The sequence below is a fragment of the Rhinatrema bivittatum genome, chromosome 5 (genome assembly GCF_901001135.1).
Source record: "Rhinatrema bivittatum chromosome 5, aRhiBiv1.1, whole genome shotgun sequence".
Classification (NCBI taxonomy): Eukaryota; Metazoa; Chordata; class Amphibia; order Gymnophiona; family Rhinatrematidae; genus Rhinatrema; species Rhinatrema bivittatum.
The window spans coordinates 122,219,258-122,240,209 of record NC_042619.1 but is presented as its reverse complement, the minus strand read 5'-3'; the positions used below and the strand labels follow the sequence as shown (position 1 = coordinate 122,240,209).

General features: G+C 42.2%; 1 protein-coding gene across 1 annotated transcript in view; it reads left to right on the top strand.

Annotated features, from left to right (window-relative positions):
* Window positions 1-20,952, top strand: part of FNDC3A (fibronectin type III domain containing 3A) — a 1,040,529-nt gene that overhangs the window by 46,344 nt on the left and 973,233 nt on the right. Inside the window, 2 exon segments of the mRNA XM_029602861.1 lie at window positions 11,535-11,665; window positions 12,550-12,723. The gene's annotated coding sequence lies outside the window, so the exon portion shown is untranslated.

Genomic DNA, 20,952 nt, shown 5'->3' with positions numbered 1-20,952 from the left:
TGCTTGTCCCATACCAAGTAGCAGAACTCCCACCATGCATTGTCTCTGATGCACAGAGAAATGGAAACTGGGCAAATGCGATTCTAATACTTGTGGCCTACGAATGCCGGTATAAAAAAGTTTTTAAATAAAATAAATAAATAGTCAAAAAATGAACTTGATCCTCTTTCCTCCCCTCTCCCCCCACACATTCCCTTCCCTTCCCACACCATCCATTCTGCATTCCCATTTCAGAGCTCACCATCTACTATAACTCCAAATGGAATCTAGAGGTCATAAGCATGTTCGGGTTCCACCCCACCCTCATTCAAAAAGACAAAACCATCCACTAAACCATCTGAAAGTTCACATAAAAAACATTGAACATGTAAGCCATATGAACTGTGCCACATAAAGTAAACAGTAAGTTTCCCATTTCTCTTCAACGGGAAAAGAACCACCATTCAATTGCGCTAGTTCTTTGTACTATTATGGCCTCAAGAAAAAACTTTCTCTACTTCACCCTTCAGCTGACGAGGGCTCTTAAGTCTCTTAAAATCTTTTCCGCATCTGCAGGTGCTTCATCTAGTACCAGCTTGCCATTTATTCACTTCTTCAAACGGGTTGGAAACAGAGTATTGGATATTCTTGCACACTAATTCAGAGCAGGCCAGTGAAAGGGCCTTCCTTTTAGAAGCCACCTCTGCCGAAAAGTCAAGAAAAGCAGTATCTTACCATTCAGATATGTTAACTTTCTTACATCAATAGGCTTGTAAAAGTTGTACGTTAATTTAAAAAAAAAAAAAAAAAAAAGAGCAATAACCACTTGTGGCCTGCTTGCCTGTAATTGCTTCTGCCCTATGCGGTGAGCCCGTTCCAAAACAATTTTCCCAGTTAGCAATTCAAGTGCCATTGCTTGTGGTAGTCACTTTTCTAGGATAGAAGCCAAATCAGCATCTGCAATTGATTCTGGCAATTGTACAAATCACAAATTTTCGGCTAGAGCGGTTTTCTAGGTCATTGATCTTCTCAGTTTGTTGCACAGCCAATTCACAGATCCCTTGTAACTGGTCATGCTCACATTGCTATTCTCCAATGCTGAGATCCTATTTTCAGCTTTACTAACTCACCTTCCAACATGCAGCAAAGAAAATTTGACTTTAAGATTTTCATCTAGTTTTATTGAAATGATTCTCCAAAGCAGACACAACCATTGCTGTAAGGTTGACTATCAGTGTGTCTGGTGCCTCTTTCCATCTTCAACCGTCTTTGGCAGATTTTGGCTTTTCTTTCTCTTTCATTTTTCTCAACAGAGTTGCCATCGTCTGCAGTGGTTTTGGTACCATTTATTTTTATTTATTTATTTATTTATTCATTCATTCATTCATTCATTCATTCATTTATTCATTTATTTATTTATTTATTTAGAGTTTTTCTATACCGGCATTCGTGATTAAAAATCACATCATGCCGGTTTACATATAACAGGGGGTGTGAGCACAGACATGGAACATTAACAAGTGCAAAGAGTTCGTAAAGTTACATTACAACAAGGTTCATATAACTGGGTAGAGAATTAGAGTAAGATAACTGAGCAGTTAGGATTAACTATTTACATTATATTGTGCAGTCTCTTATAAGATGTTGCTGTCATTCAATTGGGATCAGGAAAGGCTTGCTTTCCATGAATTTGCTTTCCATGAATTTGTCCATTAGATTCTCAGTCTCAGCAAAGAAATTCAGTGCATGAAAGTGAAATGTAAGACGTTAAAGGTAGAAACAGCATCATCCTATGCTCACCACATCATGTGACCTTATGACAATTTTTAAAAAAGATTCCAGGGTGATCCGAGAAAATACAGATTGATGAGTCTAATAGTTTTTACCATTTTGCTTGGCACCATCATAATCAACAAAATTGCTGCGCATATAGTCATAGTTTAATGGGACAAAGGAAGCATGGATTTTATATTCCGCTTTTCAGCACTTCAAAGCAGATTACATTCAGGAACTGTAGTTATTTCTCTGTCCCCACCCGAGGCAACAGAGGGTAAAGTGACTTGCCCTAGTCTCCATGGTTCAAAGTCCGCTGCTCTAACCACTAGGCTACTCCTTACACCTTATCAATCTGTATCATTTATTTGGAGGGGTAAATGTTAATAAAGGTGAGCCAGTTGATAAAATATATCTGGATTTCCAGAAAGCATTTAAGGTCTGTCATGAGAGACTTCTGAACAATTTAAAAAGACATGAGATAAGAGCAATGTTCCTTCCAAGCAGTGACCAGGTGTCTGCACATTTGTTTTTTCCATGTGAACAACTTTTTTAAACCAATTTTTGAGTACCAGTATTAGCATTGCGATTCTGTATCTAGCACAAAGAAAAATTTCAGTGAGCGGCCATGTAAAACCTGTGAGCAACACTCCAAAATGTATGAGCGATCGATTGCTCACGCACTCAGCTTAGAGGGACATATGGAGAGGAGGCAGTATCCTGTTGTGAATTGAACTGGTTTTTAGTCTAATTGCTCATTTTGGTGTTGCCGGTATGTTCTACATTTTTGGTATTTGTGGGAAAGGTTTGTATTGCTGGTGGATATGCTGATGGCAGGCCCTCGGTGTGGGATATTAGAGGGTGGGCTTGTGTCATTGCTGATCTTTGTAAGGCCAGGTTCTTGGTCATAAACTTTATGTGGGTACTCAGAAGTTTATGGTAATAGGAATTTTAGGATTTTTGATGTGCTTTATTCCAGTGCTTCTGGGTAAAAGCCATTATGGGAGATATTGTGAAGTAGGGGGCACTATTAGAGGGTGGGGTCGGAGTGTGTTACCAAATTTGGTAACTGTCTAGCAGAGTGAGTGTACTTATTTTTCTGCATCTATATCTGTTATCTATATTAATGTCTGTTCTGTTATGAGTAATGCTGATATAATTTTTGCTTTGATTTTGGATAGGAAGTAAGATTATTTTTTTAATCACAGAAACATGGCATACTAAAACTGATGGTTTTGTTTTAAACCATAAGCATCAAAAAAACAAGGTATCTGAACTTTATCAACAATGTGCTATTAACCACAAAAAAATTCTATCCAATGATTTTTGAAAAAATGTATAAAACCGCATCAGCAAGCCTGACAACGGCAGTGAGCCCACTTGCCGTCCGGACTTCTCGTCATGTGCGGCGTGTGATTGTATCAAACTTTTTATCTCTTTTTGTTATTTTTATATAGAGGCGACTTATTATATATCCTCTAGGTCCCGTCTGTAAGTTGTGAAATGCATCTTTAGTCCCGCACTGTCCCAAAAATCACCCGACAGCGGCCGGTGTTTCGCGATAAAAATCGCTTCATCAGGGGCATCAAAAAAACAGGACCCAGGACCCAGGTGTCTCAAAGAATCTTTGCAGCCCGGACGGCTGCAAAGATTCTTTGAGACACCTGGGTCCAACAGAAAGCTACTGCCGTTTTATAACTTTGGAAATTTGCCCCTGATGAAGCGATTTTTATCGCGAAACACCGGCCGCTGTCGGGTGATTTTTGGGACAGTGCGGGACTAAAGATGCATTTCACAACTTACAGACGGGACCTAGAGGATATATAATAAGTCGCCTCTATATAAAAATAACAAAAAGAGATAAAAAGTTTGATACAATCACACGCCGCACATGACGAGAAGTCCGGACGGCAAGTGGGCTCACTGCCGTTGTCAGGCTTGCTGATGCGGTTTTATACATTTTTTCAAAAATCATTGGATAGAATTTTTTTGTGGTTAATAGCACATTGTTGATAAAGTTCAGATACCTTGTTGTTTTTTTGATGCTTACAGTTTGATATATAAAACAAGAGCTGTGGTTCTTTGTGCTTGAATTTGTTTTAAACCAAACATGTCATACGGGCTTATCTTCAGCATTAAAGGATTGGTCATGGTGGTGGAGGTGATTATTTATTGGTCTGAGTTGGTTATCAGAATTAGCCCCCCCCCCCCCATAAATTAGGAATAGGTGGGGAGAGTATATTTGTTAATTGTGGACAGTTGACTTGGGTGCTTTATTGCCCACTGGGATTAATAAAAGCAGACTTGGATGTTTTAATGGATTTTATTGTGAGGTTATATTCGTGGATTTCATTATTGTTTTTAATTGGCGATTTTAATGTCCTTGTTGATAATATAAAAAATGCTTCATTGTCTGATTTTTTTTTTTTATATTTAATCTTTATTAATTTTTCAATATAAAGTAAGACAATCTTACATTAAGGAAAACAAGGGTACAGTCATGTCATTGCATTGTAAATTACAAATTCATTCATTGACTGAAACCTTACACTAAGAAACTGAGGAGAAGAAATCTTTAGGAGCTTCATCTAAACATCATTTTTCATATTACTAACAGGAAAGGCTAACTAATGGTAGCCATACTCAATTCTAGATCCCACTTAGTGTAAACTAGATACAGTCACAGGAATTACTCTAGCATTAACAAAAGACTTAAGTTGCTCTGGATAATAAAAAACAAAGCATTCTTCTTGTCGTTTAATAATACACCTGCTAGGATATCTCAACACATAAGAATAACCCAAATTCTTAACCTGGGTTCTAAATGTTAGAAATTCTCTTCTCCTTTGCTGTGTAACACGAGCAAGGTCCGGATAAACTCTTACCCCATCTCCATAAAATGGAGTTGAGATATTTTTAAAGAAATTCTTCATAACAACGCCCAGATCAGACTCTGAGGCAAAAGTAACTAGAAGAGTTGCCCTATCACATAATTCTAAAGATGAATTTTCTAAGTATCCAGTTAAGTTTTCCATGATCTCAACCTCAGGTCTGTTTTCAAATCTAGATTTAACTCCTTGTGAGGACTTCAGGAATATTTGCCTAGTGATACAAGGCAATCTGTCTTCACTAAGCTTTAAATTTTCAAGAAAATATTTTTTAAGAGTAACTCATTGTCTGATTTAAGAACATAAGAAATTACCATGCCTGGGTCAGACCAAGGGTCCATCAAGCCCTGCATCCTATTTCCAACAGAGGCCAAACCAGGCCACAAGAACCTGGCAATTACCCAAACACCAAGAAGATCCCATACTATTGATGCAATTAATAGCAGTGGCTATTCCCTAAGAGTTAATGGACTTCTCCTCCAAGAACTTATCCAAACCTTTTTTGAACCCAGCTACACTAACTGCACTAACCACATCCTCTGGCAACAAATTCCAAAGCTTAATTGTGCATTGAGTGAAAAAAAATTTTCTCCGATTAGTCTTAAATGTGCTACTTGCTAACTTCATGGAATGCTCCCTAGTCCTATTTTCCGAAAGTGTAAATAACTGATTCACATCTACTCGTTCAAGACCTCTCATGATCTTAAAGACCTCTATCATATCCCCCCTCAGCCGTCTCTTCTCCAAGCTGAACAGCCCTAACCTCTTCAGCCTTTCCTCATAGGGGAGCTGTTCCATCCCCTTTATCATTTTGGTTGCCCTTGTCTGTACCTTCTCCATCGCAACTATATCTTTTTTGAGATGCGGCAACCAGAATTGTACACAGTATTCAAGGTGCAGTCTCACCATGGAGCGATATAAAGGCATTTCCCGTCGATAGCAGGATGAATTAGCTATGCTGTCATGGGAACTGTCAATCAGGGCCCGGGAGGCAGAGCTTCCAAAGAAGGAGTCAGAGCTTTGCTCTGTGCGGCTGCGCATGAGTTCCCGCGCAAGAAACAGAAATCTCCTCAGTCTGCTTCTTTCCGCACACGGGAACGCACGCGGAGCTTCACACCCTCCTCAGGTGTTTTTTCTTGGTTTAATAATAGAATGTCTAAAAGAGCTCTGAGGCCATCCGGATTCAAACCTTGCCGATGCGGCAAGATAATGTCCATAACGGATGGGTATGATAGTTGCTACAGGTGCCTGGGCCCTGACCATGACCAGGCAGAATGCGAACATTGTGGGAGAATGTCGCCCAGGGCCCAGAGGCAGCGAGCACAAAAGATTGAGTATCTCAAGGCCAGAGCTCGGGACTCTTATGCCCCGCCCCCCCCCCCCCCAAATCCGAGGCGCACTCGTCAACAGGGCCTGCGAAGTCTCAAGGCCTGAAGGTAAGATGAGCTGCGTCGATGGAGCCACCCCCTCCAGGCCTGGAGGGCACGACCACCCGACAGAGATCCTCAGGAGCAGAGAACCCCTTAGATCCAAATCAAGACCCCTTCGGGACCGATCGTGGTCTCAGCTTCAAGCTTCACCAGGCGCCGTCGACACAACCTCAGTCGACCAACTGCGTCGGATTTGGCGCCGAGACAGACAGAACCGATGCATGCTCCAATGCTGAAGCAGAGGAAGACTGCACCGACTGACTCAATCCTCGACACATGGCGTCGACTCATCCCAGATGCCAAAGCACGATGCACGAACGACACACAGCTCGACGCAGGACACAACTCTGCCGCCGAGGTCAGTGCACGGTGGAGATTTGGCGCACAAGCTGACGCATGGAGTGCGGTTGGCGCAACAGGACAGAGAATTGACTCTGAAACCGATGCAGGTCACACCAGTGCCATCAAAATCATCTAACGATGCGGGAAAACAGTTTAAGACAGCATCCTCGACGCAGCAGACATCAAAATCATCTCACAAACAGTCAAAGCATTCCACTTCACAACTGGGGGACACAGTACTTACCAAATCAAAGGAGATTGGTCCCAATCTCCCAAAGAAACAAATCACCTCCAGATCAAGAGACAGTAGCACGGATCACGCATGTGTCTCAAAATGTCACCGTTCTCCCATACTGAGCCCTCAGGTATCGAGACCCTCAGTCTCGTCCATGGGTCAACATACACTGGGTCAGGTGTTGCAGTCAGATGAAGACTGGATAAATATACAGTCTACAGGATCTTCTTCCTCATCAGTCTCGCAGGTATATTCAGACATGTCTTCGGTGTCGAGACTTCGTTACCGATCCAAAACATTACAGGAAACTCTTGCAAAAAAGAGAAAGTATATTGGAGATTTAAAACCACAAAAACAAACGAAGGGCAAGAATACCTCAGAGATATTAGGGGCAGCACTGTTGCCAAGGAATCCCCAGGGCCAATTAAAACTTTCCTTGCCTCCTCAGGTACGACAAGCTTTTTCGCATTTATCAGAAGCGCTATCGGGGTTCTTTGAATCCTTGCAATCCAGTTTTGCTCTCCCTCCATCCCCGACTATGTTTGCAACACTTGACGACATCGAGGGAACACACTTGAACCCCTCCAACAAGCCCACCACAACCGATCGCGCTCCTACCTTCGCCGGTCAGATTCCAATCCCCTCAGACGTCGCCAGACATTTCCACGGGTTACCCCTCGGACCCACCGGATGATCCTCCTGAGCTCTATTCACCTCTGGAGGATTTATCCTACCCGAAATTTTTAGAAAAGGTGGGGGTCCATCCTCCAATTGGACATACAAAAGATACCCAATCCAAGAGCAGGAGAAACCAGGACTCCTCAAGATTTTTGACTTACCAGCTGAACCGATGTCGTTACTATCACACGAGGTTCTCGATGCGGTCTTGGAGAAATCTTGGGAGACACACCCTTCACCACAGCGCCAGTGTCTTGTAAAGTAGATTTAAAGTTTCGGATGAAACAGTCTCCTTATTACACACAACCACAGCTTCCCCACAATTCCATCTGGTAGAGTCCGCCATGCAACGGGCTAAAAAATCTAAGTTGCATGCATCGGCCCCATCAGGTAGAGACAATCGCTATTTGGATGAATTTGCGAGAGAGACCTTCCAAGCAGCAATGCTGTCTGCACGCATATAACAGCACCAGTTTTCTATCCTACAATATTTGTATGAGTGCGTGCAGGCAGTCAAGGGCATGATCTTCACCTCAGAATGACCAGCGCAATCAACACCACAGCCCCTACAGGACATTGAAGAAGGGCATTTATCATCTGCTTCGGACGGTCTGAGGCGTTTGAGACCTCATCCAGATCGTCTGCAACTGCAATTGTTGCTCGCCGGATAGCATGGCTACATGCTAGTGCAATTAGAGAGGACGTCCACAGCAAACTGGCGAACCTCCCATGTAAAGGTGGAAACCCCTTCGGGGATAGATTCCAACAGACTGTAGCGAGTCTGAAAGAGCAAGCTGTTGCAGTTCAGTCTTTGGCTACCCCATCATATCCTTCACAGAGACGATACTTTACAGCGGGACGTAGGCAATCGTTTTCCAGACGCCCTTACAAGACCCTACGCCTCGTACAGGCCTCCCACCTACCAACAACAACACAGACCGCAACAGTCGCAATCTCAGAGGGGATGGGGTCGTGCTAGGTCTCAATGCAACCAAGGACAACAACCCTCAGTCCCAGCCAAGTCATCACAGTCTTAAGTATTCTGTTGCCGTCACCACCACCACCAGCCACACCGCCAGGCAGAATAACATCACGACTAGCGGCATAGACTACCATAACCTCCGATTGTTGGGTGTTTAGACGTTGTGAAAAACAGTTACCAACTTCCATTTTTGCAGATACCTCCGCTCTCGCATCTGATAAGTCTACCAGGGGCAACAATCACAGTTAGCGACGGAAATAAGTTCTCTACAACAGGGAGCCAACCGATCGATTCCTCTCTCTGCCCACAACAAGGGCTTCTATTCACCATATTTCATCATTCCCAAGAAATCAGGAGGCCTTCACCCAATCCTAGACCTCCGAGAGTTAAACAAGTACTTGATGAAGGAAAAGTTCAAGATGGTGTCCTTGAAAACTATTTTACCTCTACTGCAACTCAACGATTGGCTTTGCGCAATAGACCTGAAGGATGCTTATACGCACATCCCGATCCACCCATCTTCGTGGCGTTACTGGTCTTTTCAATTCGGGGACAATCATTACCATTATGTGGTTCTTCCGTTCGGCCTATCGGTGGCTCCCAGAGTGTTCATGAAGTGCATGGCAGTGGTGGTGGCCTCCCTCCGGCAGAAGGGTATGAAGTTATTTCCATACCTCGACAACTGGCTTCCAGTGATATCGAACCCGCCCATTCTTATACAGCAACAGCAGCAATTAATCCAATGCTTAGACGAGCTGGGGCTTGTCATCAACTATGAAAAGTCGGCATTGACCCCTACTCAAGTTCTGCAGTTCATAGGAGCACGAGTGGATACCACTCGGAGCCGAGCTTTCTGCCAGAGGACAGACGATTGGAGAAGCAACATCTGCTGCGTGCTTTCCGATTGACACAGCGCCCTTCAGCACGCCAGTTACTGACAGTGCTGGGACTTATGGTGGCAGCCATTTTCACAGTGCCCAACACACAATTACACATGCGACAACTGCAGTGGGGGTTGAAACGTCAGTGGAAACACTCACAACCCTTAACGTACAAGGTGACCCTCACTGCGGAGATGTCAACTGAAATAATAGGTTGGTGGCTCAGCAAGATTACACTGACCAAGGGCGCCTTATTCAGCACTTCCCCACATAACACTGTATTGACAACAGATGCCTCTTGAAAGGGTTGGGGAGTGCACTTAGATCACCTAGAAATGCAGGGACAGTGGTCCCATCACGCACAGAATCTACAAATCAATCTGTTGCAACTCAGAGCGATTCAAAATGCAATACAGGCCTTTCTTCTGCAACTGCAGGGATGACGGGTGATGGTCTACACAGACAACCAAGTTGCAATGTACTACATAAACAAGCAAGGAGGGTCCGGTTCATGGTCCCTTTGGAGAGAGACACTGCTCATCTTCGACCATGCACATCGTCACTCAATCCATCTGCAAGCGACTTACTTACTGGGAGTAGCCAATACCAGAGCAGACAGGCTCAGCAGGATATTCTACCCTCACGAATGGACACTCAACCATCAGGTGACTCGACATTTTTGCTCAGTGGGGAGTCCCGTCATTAGATCTATTCGCCACAGAAGACAATGAGAAAGTTCCTCAGTTCTGCTCGGTTTGGCCCAGTCAACACCGCTTAGCGCAAGATGCCTTCCTACTCCCTTGGACGGAAGAACTGATGTACGCGTTTCCTTAGATTCCTCTTATCACCAGAACCATTCAAAAGTGTATGCAGGATGCAGCACAGCTGATATTATAGCCCCGTCTTGGCCCAGCAGCCGTGGTACACATTTCTGCTGGACCTCTCCATCACGGAACCCATCCCACTACTGAATCGGCCAGATCTCTTAACACAGGAAGCGGGGACTCTTCAACATCCGATGCACTCATCCCTTCACTTAACAGCATGGAGGCTGAGCGGCTTCTGACGGAACAGGGCATTTCTTTAGAGGCACAAGACGTCATATTGCACTCAAGGAAACCATCCACTAGACGAAATTATGGATTCAAGTGGAAAAGATATTCGAATTGGTATACATCTAAAGGAATACAACCCTTGGACTGTTCGCCAGATGCCCTACTGGACTACCTTCACAGTTTATACAAGACAGGTTTAGCAACTACATCGGTAAGAGTTCATCTCAGTGCTATAGCTGCCTATCATAGGCCGCATCAGGGTCACCCGATTTCGTCCCATGCATTGATCTCCCGGTCCCTCAAGGGCTTAATTCGGCTTCGACCACCGATTTTCTAAGCCTCCGGTACCGTGGAACCTCAACTTAATCTTGGAACAGCTGATGCTCTCGCCCTTTGAGCCGATGGACTCCGCACATATAAAATACCTCACATAGAAAGCAGTATTTCTAGTTGTGGTGAGCTCGGCATGCCGCATTAGTGAACTGCAGGCCTTGGTTCTGTATAGTTTCATGTATTCAGTTTTATCACCAAAAGGTGGTACTTGCGAACTCACCCATCGTTCCTCCCAAAGGTGGTGTCTCAATTTCATTTAAATCAGTCCATTGAACTTCCAATGTTCTTCCCTAAGCCGCACAGCAACGATAGGAACATTCTTTGCACACCTTGGACTGCAAACTTGCTCTAGCATACTACAAGAAAAGGACATATTCACCATCATGAGCATCGCAATTGTTTTGTCTCCTTCCATCCGAAAAGGACCATCTCTAGCTGGATCATGCAGTGCATTCAATTCTGTTACAGCAAGCAAGATTTGTCTTTCCTTACCCGCCAACCGCCCATCAAGTGAGAGCGGTGGCAGCTTCAATTGCTCATCTAAGAAATGTACAGCCAAGTGACATTTGCAAAGTGGCCACCTGGTCATCCCTTCATACATTCACGTTGCATTACTGCCTAGATCAACAGGCATCTGATGATGCCAACATGGGCAAGGCAATTCTTCAATCATTATCAACGTAATCTTTAGTTGACTTTCCACTGCATATTGATCCCGCATATGACATTCATATATAAATACAGGGCATGATCGGGAGCTTTGGACTCCCATGATAGCATGGCTAATTCAGCCCTGCTATCGATGGGGAAAAAGCAAGTTTGCTTACTGTAAACGTTGTTCCGTAGATAGGATGAATTAACCATGCTGACCCACCCGCCTCCCTGGATAGTTGACATATTCTACTTGTGTTCCTATACTGCTTAATTACAGACTGAGGAAATTTGTTTCCCTGTGCAGGAACTCACGCGCAGCCGCACAGAGCAAAGCTTTGACTCCTCCTTTGGAAGCTCCGTCTCCCGGGCCCTGACTGACAGTTCCCATGACAGCATGGTTAATTCATCCTGCTATCTACGGAAACACCGTTTACAGTAAGCAAACTTGCTTTTATGACATTTTCCATTTTATTTACCATTCCCTTCCTAATAATTCCTAACATTCTGTTTGCTTTTTTGACTGCTGCAGCACACTGAGCCAACAATTTTAAGGTAGTATCCACTATGATGCCTAGATCTTTTTCCTGGGTGGTAGTTCCTAATATGGAACCAACATTTCTTTTTTTGACATCTTTTTATTAGCAAGAAGTACAAGTACAGTGCAATGAAACAAACCAAGTTCACAAATAGGTCAATTTTTCTCCCCCCCTCCCCTTAATATGTGTGTGTGAAAGTGGATCTAATTGCTCACTAAGTCATAAGTTCTATAAAATCAATCCATCATATATCAGTAGAGGTGCTCTCTCTTCTTCTAGTTAAGCGACAAAAAGAATCTTCAATTTGCTCTCGTATATCTTCCGGCACCATAGTCAGGAAAGGTCCCCAAATTTTCCGGAAAATGTTAGCATAAGAACTAGATTTAGCTTCAAGAAACAATAGAACTGCCATTTTCATATGCCACATATCAATCATAGGCAGATACAGTTATAACCATTTCAGTAAAATACATTGTTTTCCAGTTAAACAACATTTATATAGAAACATCTGACTGAAATCAAGAGACATAGAAGAAGTCAAACCTAATAAACTTTCCCTAAGAGATTTATAGAATTTCCCACCAATAGCCTTCCAGAATAGATTAACATAAGAACAATTCCATGCAAAAGGGTGAAATTATGCATTTTACATTTTAAGCATTCTCCTTTTTCTGTAATACCCATTTTGTAAGCCTGATATGGAGATGTAATAGACTTGTATAATTCAGAGTTGCAATTCTCTTAAGTATGGAACAAATGCCTTTATATATTTTGTCATTACAGGTATACATCTCATCTTCAGAAATTGGGAGTTGCAGTTCAGCACTCCATTGCACGGCAAGCGAAGATATAAGTTTATACAGTTGGATTGAATGTAGAATATGGACAAAGAAAATTGCCCCTGTACACACACATGAGCAAAGCATTGAAAAGCTCCAGAGGTGTATACCTTGGAATGTAAATCAAGTTTTCTTCAGATAAAACTGTAGATATGTTACATCATTTTGTTGAAGTTGTAAATGTTCAATGCAATAATTAAAGGAATGTACCTTATTTAGTATGTCGTCAAAACCCTTTACCAAATTTCTAATATTTGCTCTGATTACTTAATATTTGACATGAACATTCCCAGTGGGGAACCTAGGATTACCATAGAGAAGTAGGAAAAGATTCCTTCCAGGATAACGCCAATGCCTTCCTCAGATTTTTCCAGACAAATTTAGTGGCCTTCACGCACAAATGTTTAGAAAGAGGAAAAGATAATTCTCAAAGAGGCATGTAAAAGTTTGGAGATGTAGGTTCTATCACTGCCTTATCCAGCGCAATGTCAGTAAGTAAAGGTCGGTCACCAAGCCAGTCAGTACATATCGAAGTAGACAAGCAATATTATAGATATGTACGTTTGGAAATCCCTATCCCCCCGTCCTCCTTGGGAATCATCAGCTTGTGTGTGGCCAATCCGGTTTGTTTCCTACTCCAGATAAATTTAGACCAATTCCTCAGAATTATTTGTATGTCATGCCTTTTCATAATTAAAGGGCTCATCTGTAATATATACAAAAGTTTAGGAAGGAGCATGATCTTAAAACCTATCTATCCCATAAGGAAAATAGGAAAATGCATAAAGCTGTTAGTTTTCAATTGGAAATTCTTAATGAAGGGAGGTATATTTAATGAATACCATTGCGTAGGGTCCCTATATATTTTCAGACTCAAACATTTAAGAGGAAACTGGTTCCAGCTATCTTCCAGTGGTCCCATAAAATCCAAAGCTTAGGATTTGTGTAAATTAAGATGTAAACTTGAGAAGCTCCCATAGATGGTAAACAAATCCGAAACCACTTGCAGATAAATGGGAGCATCTGGCAGAAACAATGTATCGTCTGCAAATAGTTTTTTTGTTTGTTGCTTTTACAATAATTCCAAGAAATAACATCTTGTACAGTAAATAGAAAAATTATTCATATACCATTTAAAAGGAAACTTTAAAACTAACTTTAACCCACAATTAGGAGAGGATGGGAGACCAAAGACAAGTAGAATTTATACAGAAAAAGGAAAAACAAACAGCCTAATCTGGCATCTGACTTAGATATTATAATAATTAGCTGTCTAAGGGTGATGTTAAACTAAAGGAGGTTGGGGCCACCAGAAAAAAAAAATTGTCTCTGAATATGATTTAGTTGTTGAGAGTCGCACATACTTAATCCCTTGCAACTTCACAATGCATTTATGTGGAAAATTCAACCAAAACAACGCCCCAAGTTATAGCACTCCAGGTCTCAAGAGAAGCCCCAAGTTATAGCACTCCAGGTCTCCTAAGCTGGGTAGATTTAGTAACATCTGGATAAATATTCACCCAGTGATTCAAAAGGAACTTTGTCTATTGCAAAAAAAGTATTTCATCACCAAGTTCCAGTCTGAATCAACACCAAAGTAACTTAATGTTGATAGTTATTCTTTAAGAATATAACTTCAAAAAAATTCAGTAACATTAAGAACATCCAAAGAAGATTGTAAATCAGGCTCAGGATGAGAAGATTTTTTTTTGAAGGCAAATATGCTTTAGCAATAGGTGGCAAAATACTTTCAGGGATTTTTAAAACTTACGTAAAGTACCACCTTAACATCTGTGCTGATGCAGGCTTTTGTCTTGGAAAATTTCAGTCTTATATTTTTAGACTTAACTATGTTTTCTAATGACTCAATTTTATAATGTAGGGCTATTTGACCAGTTGACAAAGTCCCGACATTATCTTGCAACAATGAAATCTTATGTTGCAAGTCCTGAACCTGTGCTGAAAGATTAACCAGTACTTTTTGTGAATTATAAAGGGATTCTGATAAAAATTGCTGAGACACAACATATTAACCCAGTTGAGAAGAGAGGCCAATAATAGCTTCCCAGATTCATTCAAGTGTTATAGTAGCATTTTTGACCAAAATAAATTCTTCCATAACTTTAAATTATGTCTGTGATGAATAAGAGACCTTGTCCACATCGAGGAACTTAAAACAGACACCACCTTGCTCTGCTCCTCTAACTTCTAGGCCTCGAAGTCCCTCCACCATGGGCATTAACAGAAGCATCGAGACGCCTGTCTGGTCTCTCAAAGCCTTATAGCCGCAAATCCTGTGCAGCACAGGCATCAGCATCTAACCTGACAACAGGCAGAAGCTGGTAGGAGGGGCGGACGACAGCTGTCCGGGGATAATGAGATGTTGGCGTTTGGGGAGCACGAGCCGCACCTGTGTACACCATATTCCCCAAGGACTTATTTCTGGTTTCAGTTTGAGCCATTTCTCCAATGCAAACAAACTTGTTGATAGGGCCGATCACAGGCGATGAGGGAAACCTTGGGTAAGGTACGTGGTTTCCCCTTCCATTTGCCCATCGGAACAATGACGAGGAAACCAATTTTGAGGAAATTTAATAGTAGACCAGTCCCAGCATGGAGAGTTGATGCTGGCAGCCTTCTTGAAACTCTCATAATAAAGTTTTAAGAAGGGAAGTTCTACAAAACTCCTCTGCTCAGTTGCTAAGCACTCCAATTTCTTCACTAATGCTTCCAAGGTTAATATAATTAACAGTGGTGATAGGTGGCAACACTACTGTGCTCCCCTAGCTAAAAAGAACAGTTCAGATAGCATATTAACCCATATTCTCGCCTCCAGATTAGAATATAATTGATTATGGGACCATGAAATCCAAAACCTTGCAAAATCAGTTTTTGGAAGAACCACGGTACCCTATCAAGTGCTTTTTCAGCATCAAATCCAATTAAGATGGTTTGTTTGATACTCCTCCCTTGCCAGGTTTCCAAAGGAGCTAATATTCTTTGAATATTAAGCATTGTTATTCTACCCTGAACAAATTCCCACTTGACCCTTCGAATATTAGTGAGGAAAGAATGTACATGAATGTTTGATTACAGTTAATAACAAGATTTAATAGTGAAATGGGGGCTATAAGATGTTATCAATTATGGTGATTTTTCCCTGGTTTGGAAAGCACTACAATGCTAGCAGATCTGACAGAGACAGGCATTTGTCCTTCTTTGCCATAGCTTCAAATAAAGCTTGTAAACTTGGGGTCACTAATTGCTGTAATCCCTTATAAAACTGCCCTGTCAGCCCAACTGGTCCTGGTGATTTGAGCAATAACTCTGAAATAACTTGAATTTTCTCAATTTCAATAGGATTGTTTGTTATCCAACTGAGCTGGGTACCGCAAGGCATTTAATTATCTTTTTTTTTAAATTCCTTACTTGGTTATTACTGTGACCTGCTGAATACAAACATTGATAGTAAGCCTGAAATGCCTTATAAATATCCTCAGAGGACAAACTTATCTTGCCCTGCTCATTTTGAATTGTAGTAATATAAGATGCAGCAAATCTAGATTTAATCAGAGTTGCCAGCATTTTCCCTACTTTGCATATAAGAAAAAATTGTGCTTCAAAGACTCTAAGAATATTTATCTCTTTATCATTGCTTAGTCTTCCTCAGATGCTCTGTCTCAACCCCCAGGGCCAATCTCATTTGGATTTGGTTCTACTCCCTATCATTTTTATGAAGGACCAAGTTTTTTGGAGCTAAAGTTGATTGATGTAGTTTGGTCAGATCATTTTCTTATGTCCTTTAGGTATTTTCCAGTTCCTTTTTTCAGACTCAATCGGTGGATATGTTCAAGTAGCGGGGTAGAGGGGAGATTAATACAGAGGAATTTTTGAAGGCATGGGATTCTAGAAAAGATGAGCATGTAGATACCTCAGTTACAGCATTGGTAGAATCTCTTTGTTGTTATCTAGGACATTTAAATTCTCAGAGGACAAGCAGGTTGGTACTCCTCACACAAGGGTGACATCAGATGGAGCCCCGATGTGGAAAACTTTGACTAGGCACACTAAGCATGGCCAGCATGCCTTGTATCACGTGTACATGCAGGGTCCCTCTCCAGGTACTTCCTGATTCCAAAGAGAACAGGAGAACTTCTTCTCATCCTAGACCGGAGGGCCTTGAACAATTAGAAAAAAAAAAAAGAAAAGTTCAGGATGGTTTCCTGGGAACCTTGATCTTCCTTTTACAAATAGGGGACCGGCTATGCTCCCTTCACACTCACATTTAGATCTTCTCTGGTCACAGGAAGTATCTTCGATTTGTGGTGGGAAAACAGCACTTCAAGTACCAGGTGTTGCTGTTCGGGCTAGCGTCAGCCTCATGGGTCTACACAAAATGCCTGCCATGGTGGTGGCACACCTCCGCAGGCTAGGGGTGTATGTGTTTTCCCTTATCTGGATGGTTGGCTGGTTAAGAGCACATCTCAGGCAGGGGCTGCCAGGTCTATGCTCTTGACCATCTGGATGTTGGAGTCACTAGGGTTCATTCTCAACTACACAGTCCCATCACAGCTTGCTACTTAGTTGGACTTCATAGGAGTCTTGCTAGATATGGCTCAGGCCAAGGCCTCACCAGAGTCATCACCTTGATGACCATCGTGGCAGAGATTCAAAAGACAGCAGGTATCAGCTTGGCACATGTTGAGGCTGTTGGGCCACATGGCTCCAACTGCCTCACTCCCTTGGCATGTTTTTACACATGCACATAGTCCAATGGACCCTGAGGTTGCCACTCAGAGCCTCCAGGATTGCATCAATCACCCCATCTCTCCGCGACTCATTGTTCTGGTGGTAGGTACTTTCAAATCTGGAACAGGGATTTCTTTTCAGTCTTCCCTATTCAAATTGTCCTAACCATGGATGTGTCCACCCTGGAGTGGTCTCTCATATAGGTAGGCTAAGCAATTTCCTGGAGCTTCGTGCAGTCAAAGATTGGCTCTCCAACAAAGTTGTCCAGATGCAAACCAGCTACCAGGTAGCCATGTAGTATGTCATCAAGCAGGGAGGCACAGGGTCATACCTCCTGGTGTCAGGAAGCAGTTCAGATCTGGTCGTGGGCTGTGTCCCAAGGGATAGTGCTCAGGGCTATGTAGCTGGCCAGGATGGAGAATGTGGTAGTGGCAGGCTGAGTTGAACCTTTGGATCCCACGAGTGGTCCCTGTACCAGGTAAACTTAAAGGTAAATAAGTAGGATAAGGCTTACTTTCAGTCCAGATAATAGTCCTGGGTATTTGCACTGCACATGCCCACTTGGAGACAAGACTTATTATAACAAGGTTTAAGACTCCACAAACTTGACAATACAGTATCACATGAATACATAGATAGTAAGATCTCACAGGTCTCCTCAAGGATTCTACATTTTATTTTGGCCTCCTCACTGTCTAATTGCTGGTTACACCTGAGTGGTATTCAGCACTCTTTTTGAGTCTCCTGAGAATCAATCCAGATCCTCAGGAGCAAGGCCTTGTAACAAGTTATCTCTAGACTGAATTTGCCCTTCTCTGAGCCATGCCGTAGCTCAATGCACAGCACACCAGCCTCAAACCCATCTAACTCTGGTTTAAGACTGGGGAACATACCTTTTTCCCTGACAGAGCTCATCTGAGAGCAGTACTTATTGAAGACATGCTGCAACTTGTTCGTCAGTGCACTCCATGTCCCATTGCTATCTGGATAGTTTATCAAAAAGTGACAGTAAATTTGGACAAGCAGTTTTGCATAGCCTGTTCACCCAGTAGTTTACTCTCCATGAAAGTGCCTGCGTTACATATTCAGTAAATGCTCTGCTGCCACTCTCAGCTTGGAACTCTCTTCATGTTATGGCTAATTCAGCACTGCTTTTCAATTGAGAAAGCAAGTTTACAGTAAGCAAACTGTTCTCTCCATAGACAGGATGAATTATCCATTCTAAATACTCATTCACCTCCCTGGAAAGTCAATTACCTAGCTAGACTTAGCTGCAAAATTGAGGAGCTCACAAGGCATTGCCTGTGTGGGAAATCCAACACATGCTCAGTAGAGCCAAAGCTCTGTGAGCTGCGAGAAAAGGGTCCATTTGATAACTTAAGTGATATCATCATATGATATCATTCTGTCTATGGAGAACACTGTTTATGGTAAGCAAACTGCGTTATTTATAATTGCCTTATTATCTTATCCCAATAATATCATCTTTTCTATATAAAATCAGATGGAGTCATTCTAGAAGGCAGTTACTAGAATAGTCAGTGGTCTTCATTCTAAAACATATGGGGGCAGCCTTAAAATCTAAACATGTATATCTTAGAGGAAAGCTGGGATAAGGCAATATAGAGATAATAAATATCTGCATGGTATCAATACACAGGAGGTGGTCCTCTTTCAACAGATTCTAAAATGAGGGGTCATGGAGTGAAAGAGGTAGACTCTGGAGTAATATAAGGAAATATTTATTACAGAGAGAATGTGGATAATTAGAAAAGCCTTTTGGGGGAGATGGTGGAAACCAGGATAGTATCTAAATTCAAGAAGCATGGGACAAGCACAGGGCATTTCTGAGGGAGTGGTAGGAATTGCAAAAACTGAGGACTTGATGTGAATGGGCAGACTGGATAGGCCCACATGCTCTTTCTTCTGTGGTGGTTTGTTTCTATGATCACTGCTTTACACTCCAAATGTTTTTTCCACAACAGACAATAAAACCAGCATAATCACACCTTCCATTTTGGACCTCAATGTTGGAGAAGGCCTCCAACTCGTCAACAATATATAGCAATAAGTTAAAGATCAGACGGTGCTTAAAAATAGTGAGCCAAGAGTAACTGCTTAATTTCTCTCAGATTCTAGCAGATCATACTATTCATTTTCCCCATCTAGATCCACCAAGCAGGATCCCCTTTAAGAATCATTAAACTCCTACGTCAAGAGAATGCAGCAGAGTGTGACTCAGAATTGGAAACTGGGCAAGGGCATCTCACAGATATTTCTGAACTCTAAAGAAATAGAGAGGGTTGAAGACCATATTGGATGTGAGTGATATGAACAAAGTCCTGGTCTGAGAAAATTTCAAATTCCTGGATAGAAGGGCTGATTATATGCTCTCTGGAACCTCAAGATGTGTATTCCCCCATATATGTATCCACCCTCTGCACAGAATGTTCCTCCAAACTATGGTGAATATCATCAGGATCAGGATACTTCCCTTCAGATTCTTGGTGGCTCAATTTTCACAGTGGCCTTTCAGTAGTGGCTGCCTACCTTTGGAAGATGGGAATTTTCATCTTCTCATAACTGGACAATTGACTGGTAAAGGGCTTATCTCCCAAGGTGGCCAAACACTACCATACGACGATCCACCTGCTAATGTCTCTTGGGTCAATCAAACTATCCTAAGTGTTTCCTGCTACCTTTCTAGAGACTACACTGTGTGGGAGCCCTGTTGGATACTTGGGTAGGAAAAGGTTTCCTTCTGGATCAAAGGGCAGATGAATTGATGGGGATTGCCAAGAGACACATGAGCAAAGCAAGTTCCTTCATGCATTCTTGCATGGTGTTGCTTGGTCATATAGCAGTCATGGTTCATATAACCCCATGTGTGTGCCTCTGCAAGTTAGTGAATGCTGAAGTTGCAGTAGGACAAAGTAACCCAACCACTTTCCTACCCAGTCAAAATGACTGGATACATTTTTTCGTGCAATGGTCTTTATATCCAAATGGATAATCAGGTGGTGGTGATGTATGAACACACAATGAAGCACTGGAACTTACAGCATCTGCAAAGAAGTGCTAAAGGTCAGGAACTGGGAAATATCTCAAAGGATGTTCTTTTGGCAACATATCTTCCTGGTTTACAAAACAAGATTGTAGACAAATTCAATTTGTTGCCTTGACATTTACTTGACATGCTACTTCTCAAGTGTTCCCTAGACCAGGAAGTAGCAAGAGAAATCTTTCAGCAGTGGGGACTTCTCTCATTAGATCTGTCAGCTGAGAACAAACCTCTACTGTTTTGCTCCAAAAGGCAAAGTGTAAACATGTTAGTGGGAAATCCTTCAGCATACTTATTTTTGGTATCCATAATTCTTAAGGTAAAATAGGGACAGAACCATCTGTAATACTAAGTGTTCCTGTCATGGTCTCAGGTCTTGTACTCTTGTCTGTCACTAGAAACAAACAATTTGCCTAGCAGCCTCACTTTCACTTATAACTTATGATCAGGGACGGATTCTCCACTTGGGCATCTATTCCTTGGCACTAAGCGTAGATGTTGAATGTGATGTAAAGTATAGCTTGATCAGGAGGGTAG